The sequence below is a fragment of the Chiloscyllium plagiosum genome, unplaced genomic scaffold (assembly GCF_037043375.1).
Source record: "Chiloscyllium plagiosum isolate Xiang-an unplaced genomic scaffold, Cpla_swu_hap1 HiC_scaffold_44, whole genome shotgun sequence".
NCBI classification, from domain to species: Eukaryota; Metazoa; Chordata; class Chondrichthyes; order Orectolobiformes; family Hemiscylliidae; genus Chiloscyllium; species Chiloscyllium plagiosum.
The window spans coordinates 32214469-32224693 of NW_028270182.1; the positions used below are offsets into that span (position 1 = coordinate 32214469).

The 10225-nt window shown below is 43.9% G+C and overlaps 1 non-coding gene across 1 annotated transcript; it reads right to left on the minus strand.

The window, feature by feature from the left end:
- Positions 1–2854: 2854 nt before the first annotated feature.
- trnar-ucg (transfer RNA arginine (anticodon UCG)) lies at positions 2855–2927 on the minus strand. Its single transcript has one exon. It is a non-coding gene; the product is annotated as a tRNA-Arg (tRNA).
- Between the last annotated feature and the right edge of the window lie 7298 nt (positions 2928–10225).

Sequence of the window (10225 nt, forward strand, 5' to 3'; positions counted from 1 at the left end):
AGTGTCTCCCTCCTTCTCTAACCAAAACTAAATGTGAAGGGGTAGAGAGAGACACATGCTATTGGTAGCAGAGTAAGTAGTAATGTTTGGCTCAAGAGGCTTTGGAAATCGGAAGCTCAGCAAAAACTACAGGTAAGCTCAAATAAAGTCCTTTCAACTTTAGTTTTGCAGCAGTGGTGATAGCAATTAGGACAGTTGCACGTTCCTCCTACGGAATGTGGGACCTCAGGTAAATTTCCACTGTCCCTGAAGACTACACGTGTGGAAAGTGAACCCAGCTGCAACTCCTGGGAGACCGTGTTCGGGAGCTGGAGCTGAATGCATTCAGGATCATCCGAGATGCTGAGAACTTCATAATTAAGAGCTTTCTTGTTGTGGTCACACCCGAGAACCGCAAAAATCATGACTGAAATATCCCAGTCCCACGTTAAGATCCATGCCATGAGTTCATCAGGTTTTCCTGTCAGTCCTGTTGCATTTCAATTAAGAAACATTAATCCAACAGGAAGTCCTTGCTTCCTGCTGTTTTCAAGACAGAAATGAGGTGGGCGACGACCTGGAATGGCGAATGGAGTAGGCAGAGAGTGCAGGAATCCCCTGTGGCCATTCCCGTCAAAAACAAATACACCGTTTTGAATACTGTTCAGTGGAATGACGGTTCAGGGAAAAGCAGCAGTAGTCAGGCGAGAATTCTTTCAATGTCTCAGATCAGTTCCTATCCCGAGAACATCAGCGTCAATGTCCCGTCCTCTACTCGGTCCGACAGTTCACACTTCTTCATTCTCCTCTGATTCCATTTGCCAAACAGTTTCTCAAGATTTACAAAGCTGGAGCTTAAATTATATGGTTTGCTTCCCAAACATTTTTCCAACTGTCAACTGACAATATTTTCACAGTATCTCTTCACAATCCATTGGCTTGCACCATGTCCAGGGATGAGAAGTCCCGTTTGGTGGAGAGATTCCCGAGGCTGGTGAGTTTCATTTTGGAACAAAGATGGTTAAGTGGCAATTTCCTGCGGTTGTTTGTAATGATGGGAGAGGGAGCGGTGGGGAATGAGCACTTTGACGAGCAGGAGGAAGTGTTGCCACTCACCAGAGTCAGAGACAGGGATGAAAGGAATCTAATGAAAAGCAGCACTTCTGCTCAGGACGTCCAATAACAACTGCAGAAACCCGATGTGTCGAGCAGTGTAGCTGGAAAGAGAAACAGAGATAATGTTTTAAATATGGAACATTTCTGATGAAGAACTCGAGTTTCCCAAGTCTAATCAAATTACAGGCCTGGTTTGCAAAATAGGTTTTCTGAACTTTGAGCACAAAATTGCACCAGCAGGAAAGCATTCATAACGACGGTAGCAGGATTCGAATCGACGTGGGGAAACCCCAATGGATGCCTGCGACATCGCCTTAACCACCCGGCCATGAGTACAGACCGCCGTTCGTGCTTGAGCATTGACCAAATCAGCCGTGATCTCATTGAAAGCTGCCGTTGACTTGATGAGCTAAATGCTTCCATCTCCTTTCATACCTTTGCTGTCATTTGTAAGATGTGAGACACCAATGTAAAAGAAGAAAAGCACAAAGGTAGGAAAAGATATTTGCAGCCAAATTGAGTCAAAATTATTTATTGAAAGGAAAATCACATTGGCAATTTGCCATATCTCTTTGCGAACATGACCAGCAGAGGTAAGCAAGGGAGCTATTGGTCTGAGTATTCTTGGACCTGAAACAAACAAAGGTTAGTGACATATCATTTCTTTTTCTGGCGAACGAAATGGTCTTTCCTGATGGTTACAATGAAAGAGATGGTTCCCAATAAAAGACAGAGATTAATTCGCATCTAGATATATTTCAATGTGACACAATTCATTTTCAGTCCCTAATTACCCCAGAGATGGAGGGGGTGAGTTACTTTTCTTCACTCTTCAACTCCTCCGCACGGAGGTACAAACATGAAACCGCTAGAGATGGAGTTCTTGAATTGGGAACCAGAGACACTGAAGAAACTAGGCAAAAGTGAGGGCTGTAGATGCTGGAAACCTGACTTTAGATCAGAGTGATGCTGGAAAAGCACAGTAGGTCAGGCAGCATCCGAGGAGCAGGAAAGTCGACGTTTCTGTTGCCAGTCATGCTCCGTGGCACAAACAATTTTCGTTTTTGGCTCAGATTTCCAGCACCTGCAGCTATTTATTTTATGTTAACCTTCATAATGTTTTGGACAAAACCAATGACCTGCCAGCATCGGAAAATCGGCAGAAGTACTGGTACACCGATATGTTTGCTGAACAATACAGCCATTCCATGAGCGGGAATACGATCCGGGCCACGGTGCTGAGAATCCTCACAAGTAAATAACAAGACAATGCGATAGATACTATCGTATTTGGTGTAAATAAAACACCCTTTCTGAATATTTTCGTTGAAGATTTTTTTCAACTTGTCTTCAAAGATTTCCAAAGTGGGAAAAGGCCATTCCGCCCGTGTGCATTGCGACTAATTGGAGAGCCATCTATTCTAGTCGCAGTTTCGAACTTTGGCCCAAAGTCTCGTGTGTTCTAATGTTTCGAGGTCAAATGTCAATGAGGTCATCCTATGTTCTTACATGGCACAACAATGGGGCAGAAGTATGACACTTCCAGAACGAAATGTAACTCTTTTGAGGAAGTCATGCACATTTTCACCCACAGAGGGAGACACACCAGAAGATACCCCCAAAATGTCGAAGGTGTCCATTGTGGAGAGCTGGAATTTGAAATGGGCAACAGGACAAATGCAAGCTTTACATGCGGAAGCACAGAGGCGACGTCCCGAGAGCGTCAACGAAGACCACGGTTAAAGCAAAACATTCCCCTCGAGCCAGGTAGGACTCGAACCTACAATCTTCTGATCCGAAGTCAGACGCGTTATCCATTACGCCACTGGCCCAAGAGACCAGCCAAGCGTTGGCAGAATGTCGATATGTAATTCCATGGACTTTCACGGAATCAGAATTAAAAAGGTGAACAAGCACCGAAGATAATCACCAACAGTGCTTCACTTCGAAGTTTCCAATTTGTGAAGCAGTGCCTTTCACTGGCAAAGGAGAAACATTTGTCCTCAGCTGCCTGCTTCAAAATCGCCTCCTTCTCTGCTGGAAGTTTCCATCGTTTTATTCACAGTCACGACGCGATTTCATGATCCACTCCAGTGAAAAAGTGTCATGTTGTCGTCCAAGCAAGACCTTGCAGATACTCAGCGAGAAACCTCTGGTCATTTCGAGCTCAGGATGTGGAATTAGACGAGATGCGTGACACCTTTTATTGGCGCCGCCACTTCACTGCAAATTAGCGGCTCATAACGAGCCGTTGTTAGCATCAGCTTGATTTGTACCTTCCTGCAGTGCATTTGCTAAACAGCATCAGATAGCTCCCATCCGGCCCAGCTGACTTATCCATTTTCACACTCTGCAGTATTTCTAATATCTCTTCCTTGTGAACCTCAATCTCTTCTCGTCTAGACGCAAGAAGCTCTGCATCTTCCCCGCCAACATTTTCATTTTCTATAGCGAACACTGTCGAAAAATATTTATTTAGTGCTTCCCCTATCTCCTCTGACTCCACACACAACTTCCCACTATTATCCTTGATTGTCCCAAATTTAACTCTCGTCATTCTTTTATTCCTGACATACCTATGGAAAGCCTTAGGGTTAACCATGAACCTATGTGCCAACAACTTCTCATGTCTCCTCCTGGCACTTCTCGGCTCTCTTTTTAGGTCTTTCCTGATATCGTTGGAACCCTCCAGCGCTCTAACTGAGTTTTCACATTTTGTCCTAACATAAGACTTCTTATTCTTCTTGACCAGGGATTCCAATTCCTTAGTAAACCACGGCCCACGCGTTCTCTATCTTCCTCCCTGCCTGACAGGTGCATACTTATCTAGGACAGACAGGAGCTTTTCCTTGAATAAGCACCACATTTTAATGTGCTCACACCCTGCAGTTTCCTACCCCATTCTACGCTTTCTAAATCTTACCTCATTGCATCGTAATTTCTCTTCCACCAGCTGTAACTCTTGCTCCGTGGAGTACTCCTATCCCTTTCAATCACGAAAATAAACCTGAGAGAATTGTGATCGCTGTCTCCAAAATGCTCACCTACTTCCGAATCTAAAACCTGGCCATGCTCGTTACCCAGTACAAAATCGAAAGTGGCTTCGTCCCTTGAAGGCATGTCTCCGTACTGTGTCAGGAAGCCCTCCTGCATACACTGGGCAAAAACTGACCCATCCATAGTACTCGTACTGTAGTGATCCCAGTCAATATTTGGATATTGTCTTGAGTGTTCCAGAGCTTTTCATTGTCACAGAGTCCAGATGAAGTTTGCATTCCTCACGTACGTGAGCGAGAATTCTTTCAATGTCTCAGATCAGTTCCTGTCCCGAGAACATCAGAGTCAATGTCCAGTCCTCTACTCGGTTCTACAGTTCACACTTCTTCATCCTCCTCTGATTCAATTTCCCAAAGAGTTTATCAAGATTTCCAAGGCTGGAGCCTATATTATATGGTTTGCTTCCTAAACATTTTTTCAAACTGCCAACTGACAATATTTTCACAGTATCTCTTCACAATCCTCTGGCTTGCACCATGTCCAGGGATGAGAAGTCCCGTTTGGTGGAGAGATTCCCGAGGCTGGTGAGTTTCATTTTGGAACAAAGATGGTTAAGTGGCAATTTCCTGCGGTTGTTTGTAATGATGGGAGAGGGAGCGGTGGGGAATGAGCACTTTGACGAGCAGGAGGAAGTGTTGCCACTCACCAGAGTCAGAGAACAGTGGACAGGGAGGAAAGGAATCTAATGAAAAGCAGCACTTCTGCTCAGGACGTCCAATAACAACTGCAGAAACCCGATGTGTCGAGCAGTGTATCTGAAAAGAAAAACAGAGATAATGTTTTAAATATGGAACATTTCTGATGAAGAACTCGAGTTTCCCAAGTCTAATCAAATTACAGGCCTGGTTTGCAAAATAGGTTTTCTGAACTTTGAGCGCAAAATTGTACCAGCACGAAAGCATTCATAACGTAGTCAGCAGGATTCAAAACTACGTGGGGAAACCGCAATGGATTTCTAATCCATCGCCTTAACCACTCGGGCATGACTACAGACAGCTCAGGCGCGTTGAGCATTGACCAAATCAGCCGTGATCTCATTGAAAGCTGCCGTTGACTTGATGAGCTAAATGCTTCCATCTCCTTTCATACCTTTGCTGTCATTTGTAAGGTACGAGGCACCAATGTAAAAGAAGAAAAGGACTAAGGTAGGAAAAGATATTTGCACCCAAATTGAGTCAAAATTATTTATTGAAAGAAAAATCACACTTGGCAATTTGTTAGATCTCTTTGCGAACATGATCAGCAGAGGTAAGTAAGGGAGCTATTGATCTGAGTATTCTTGGACCTGAAGCAAACAAAGGTTAGTGACATATTCATTTCTTTTTCTGGCGAACGAAATGGTCTTTCCTGATAGTTACAATGAAAGAGACGGTTCCCAATAAAAGACAGAGATTAATTCGCATCTGGATATCTTTCAATGTGACACGATTCATTTTCAGTCCCTAATTACTCCAGAGATGTAGGGGGTGAGTTACTTTTCTTCACTCTTCAACTCCTCAGCACGGAGGTACAAACATGAAACCGCTAGAGATGGAGTTCTTGAATTGGGAACCAGAGACACTGAAGAAACTAGGCAAAAGTGAGGACTGTCGATGCTGGAAACCTGACTTTAGATCAGAGTGATGCTGGAAAAGCACAGCAGGTCAGGCAGCATCCGAGGAGCAGGAAAGTCGACGTGTCTCTTGCCTGTCTTGCTCCGTTGCACAAACAATTTTCGTTTTAACAGAGATAATGTTTTAAGTATGGAACTTTTCTGATGAAGAACTCGAGTTCCAAAGTGTAATTAAATTACCGTCCTCGTTTGCAAAATAGGTTTTATGACATTTGAGCGAAAATTCGCTCAGCAGCAAATCATTCATAACGTAGTCAGCAGGATTCGGACGTACGCGGGGAAACCCCAATGGATTTTTAACCTATCACCTTAACCACTCGGCCATGAGTACTGACTAAAAGGCAGAGTTGAGCATTAACCAAATCAGCCGTGATCTCATTGAAAGCTGTTGCTGACTTGATGGGCTAAATGCTTCCATCTCCTCTCCCACATCTGCTGTCAATTGTAAGGTGCGAGACACCAATGTAAAAGAAAAAAAGCACAAAGTTAGGAAAAGATATTTGCAGCCAAACTGAGTCAAAATTATTGATTGAAAGGAAAATAACACTTGGCAATTTGCTCGATCTCTTTGCAAACATGACTAGCAGAGGCAATCAAGGGAGCTATTGATCTGAGTGTTCTTGGACATGAAACAATCAAAGGTTAGTGACATATTCATTTCTTTTTCTGGCGAAGGAACTGGTCTTTCCAGATGCTCACAATGAAAGAGATTTTTCCCAATAAAAGACGGCAAATAAATCCCATCTAACGCTGACACCATCGTGAGCGCTGCTGTTTCACAATGCCACAGAGTCAGGATCAATTCCCGCCTCAAGCAACTGAATGTGTGGAGTTTGCACATTCTCCCCGTGGCTACATGCACCTGCTCTGGTTTTCTCCCACAGTCCAAAAATGTACCTGTTAGGTGAAATGGCCATGCTAAATTGACGGGGTGAATGGAGAGGAATGCATTTGGGCTGGGTCGGGTCGGCATTGCTGGGCCAAAGGCCCTGTTTCCACATTGTGAGTATTCTAATCTACAGTAATCAATGGCCAAGGTACGGCGCATGTTGTTCGATGGGGCATATATGACTTTTCGATTGTTTTTCTTCAAAGTTTCTTTACAATTCAAACGGGAGTGGAAGAAGGGGAATTAATCTCTCCCATAATTTTTGCCTTCTTTTATCATTCACAGGCGGTATTTTTCCTGTTCGTTTTTTTTTACAATGTGGTTAATGTTAGTGTTCTTGTAAGCTACACCGGCTGGTTTCCTCTTTCCTCAATGTTCCTCATCTCTACCCAAACACATTTTCCATCCTTATCTCCTGAATCAAAGTAATCTCTAACCATTGCATAATTGCCACGGAAACTGGGCTTTTTACACGCCTGTGTATGTCATGTTCCAATATTAATTGATCGTTTACTGTGTTGCAATTGCGCATGAGAAGAAGAAAACAGAAGAGAGGCAGGTGGTCCTGAGTTTCAAACGCACGTAATTGCAGCTAAAACGCAGATTAATGAACACGATGCGATCACGAAACCATGCACCGAACCGTCAGGAAGCACACAATAAGTACAATGCTGGATATCATGTCAGGAACAGGACTAGAAACACAACAGAAATACGTCTCTTGGATACTATTTTGGACGTATTTCTCAATGAGCTATCGTGTTTTACATATGTTCCATCGAGAGTTACCTCGCACAAGGAAGTAACCAGTGCTGCAGTCATATAATCCGAGTCCCAAGTCCCGGAGTCAGAGACACTCAGTGCCCTGTGTGTACCTACAAGGAACAGCTGTACATGGGGTTTACAGGGTAACTGAACTGCATGAATGCAGCTCGATGGTCGTCTGTCTGCTTCTCCTCTATGGTTTTCTGTGCAGTCCCTGTGTGCAATCTTGTCAACTACGTTTGTCTGGCACAAGATGGGCATTGGTCACTTGTCTCTGAGAGAGGCTGTTGGTTTATGTGTTGTCATAATTCCGTGTGTAAGGAGGAATCTGGTTGTCAGTTCCCAGAAACTTACTTTAATAAATAGAAGCGTGCTTTGTAACTTGCCGCGTGGCATATCCTCGTTGCGAAGTTCGTATACTGCGATTCACGTTGCGGGACTATCCAATTTTGGCAAAGAATTTGTGTGGCAGTCACGAGTTGCCTCGACCAGCTATCCCTAGTTGCAACACGGACAAATGACAAGAACTAGAAATTCGATTAGAGCAGCAAAGGTTTAATGTGACAGGGCAAACAGATGGCAGCCAGATGATTTCTAGGTGTAGGGCAATCACCCAAGAAACTTTTTCATGTGAATATCTGTGCATCAGTCGTATCTGGGACCCAAGTAGTCTATGTTGGTTATTCATATTCCAGACAAGTTGTGTTGTTCCCCGTTTACTCTGAAAGTGAATAGACATAGTTATTTCACCGTTATTTCTAAAGAAGATCCTGCATTGAATCTGTTCGCTGTATTTTTGATGCTGTGGCGAAAAGGTGGGCAATCGCGATGTGAAACGTTGCTATACTTTCATTTCCATCATTACTGTCCTGGTGAGGGAGATAGGTGATTGGCTCTCTCGATCAGATGGGGGCACCAGGGCATTGATAGCCTAATTTAATCACGGATATAATTGGAAATGTTCACTTTTAATGGTTCGTTGTTGTTCTGTTTTGTTTTATGATACTTGAGTACTTTCTGGGACTTGGCAATAAACTAAATCTCCAGTAGGTTTGGAATTGCCTCGCGCGTTATTTGTGTGAGCAGTTTATATCAGAGACGATTCACAGTGCATCACAGATAGCACTTAAGCTTCGGTGTGTCTGATCATGGTACTGCCTTTTCAGTTCTGACTCTGTTCCACATTAAGAGCTGTCAGTTTTTGGATTCGCTGGAGAGCAAAGTGGGTAATGCGATATGGGAGGTATTTTTCTTTCGCCAAAATCTTTGATGGCAAACTTGGGAAAGTGTCAAGAAGAATGGTCATTGGAAGCAAATATCCGGAAAACCTTCATCTCTGGATCGGTTGGGCCCATCCACCCTCCAAACAAAATAGCCAAACTCGCTGACTGAGTAACAAACATCATACGTTTTTTGCAAATGGTGTATTCAAACCGTTGCCGGTGACTGGAGCATCTCAAAGTTGTCGAGCATGGAAACAAATCCCGCGATCCAACTTGCCATTGCTGAATAGATAACCGAAATTAATCCATACATATCTGCCAAATTTGTGCCGTATCTCTCCGAGGTCTTCCTGTCTTTTCACCCATTCAGATGCCTTTGAAATATTGTGTGTGCACCAGACTTTGCCACTAAATGTGGCAATTCATTCCACCCACACAAATGTTCTGTGTGAAAAACATGTGTCCTTCACATCCCTTTTAAATTTTTTCATCTCTCACATTAAACGTTTGTTATGTAGATTTGAACTCACGTGTCTTCTGAAAAAGTGCTCCCTGACTATTTCCTCTGTCTGTCTTCCTCATTATTTTATCTGCTTCTGTGAGGCCATATCTAAGCCCTGAAGCTCCTGGGAATCGGACGAAGCTTATTCAGTTTCGTCCTCATGTCCAAGCAGTGCAAACCTTGCAAATCCTTGGAACGATTTTCTAAACTTACACTTGCAAGAAGTGTGTACAGCTGCAGCACTTGTTTGACCGCGTGGTCACTCTGGAGCTGCGGGTGGATTCACTGTGGAGCATCAGCAATTCTGGAGAGTTATGTTGCCTCCCAGGTGCTCAAGTCAGGGATGTCGCCCATCGGCTGAAGAGCATTCGAAAAGGGGATCGTGAACAGCCAGTTGTCTTGGTGCATACAGGCACCAACGAAAAAAAAACGAGACGAGAACCTTCAGGGAAAATTCAGGGAGCTCGGAGAGAAATTAAAGAGGAGGACCTCAAGAGCAGTAATCTCATGATTACTTCCGGTGCCATGTGACGACCAGCGTAGAAATGAATAATAAAAGGCACGATGAACACGTGACTTTAGGAATTGTGCTGCAGGGCGGGTTTCAGATTTGTTGGATTTTGCGAACAGGTCTGGGGAATGTGGGACTATAAGAAAATTGACGATCTACATCTGAACCAGACGGGAACAAATGTATTTTCGGGAGGTTTTGCTACTGCTGTTGGGGACGTTTAATACTAATGTGGCAGGGGGCTGGGAACCACAACATTAAACAAGTCGGCAGTGTGGTGGAAACTGGAAACGCTCAGAATCTGGAAGATAACATTAAAAAAGGGAAGGGTAAGCAGAGAGCAGATGAATGCAAAAGAACTGGTGGCCTGAAATGCATCTACTTTAATGCATGGAGTATAGACAGATGAACTTCGGGCATAGGTTGGTGCCTGGGAATATGACGTTATTGCGATCACAGAGATTTAGTTGAAGGAAGGGCATGGTTGGCAACCAATTGTTCTAGGATATAGACGCTTCAGACGGGACAGGGAGGGAAGTAAAAGGGGAAGGAGTTGCATTGCTGGTCAGGG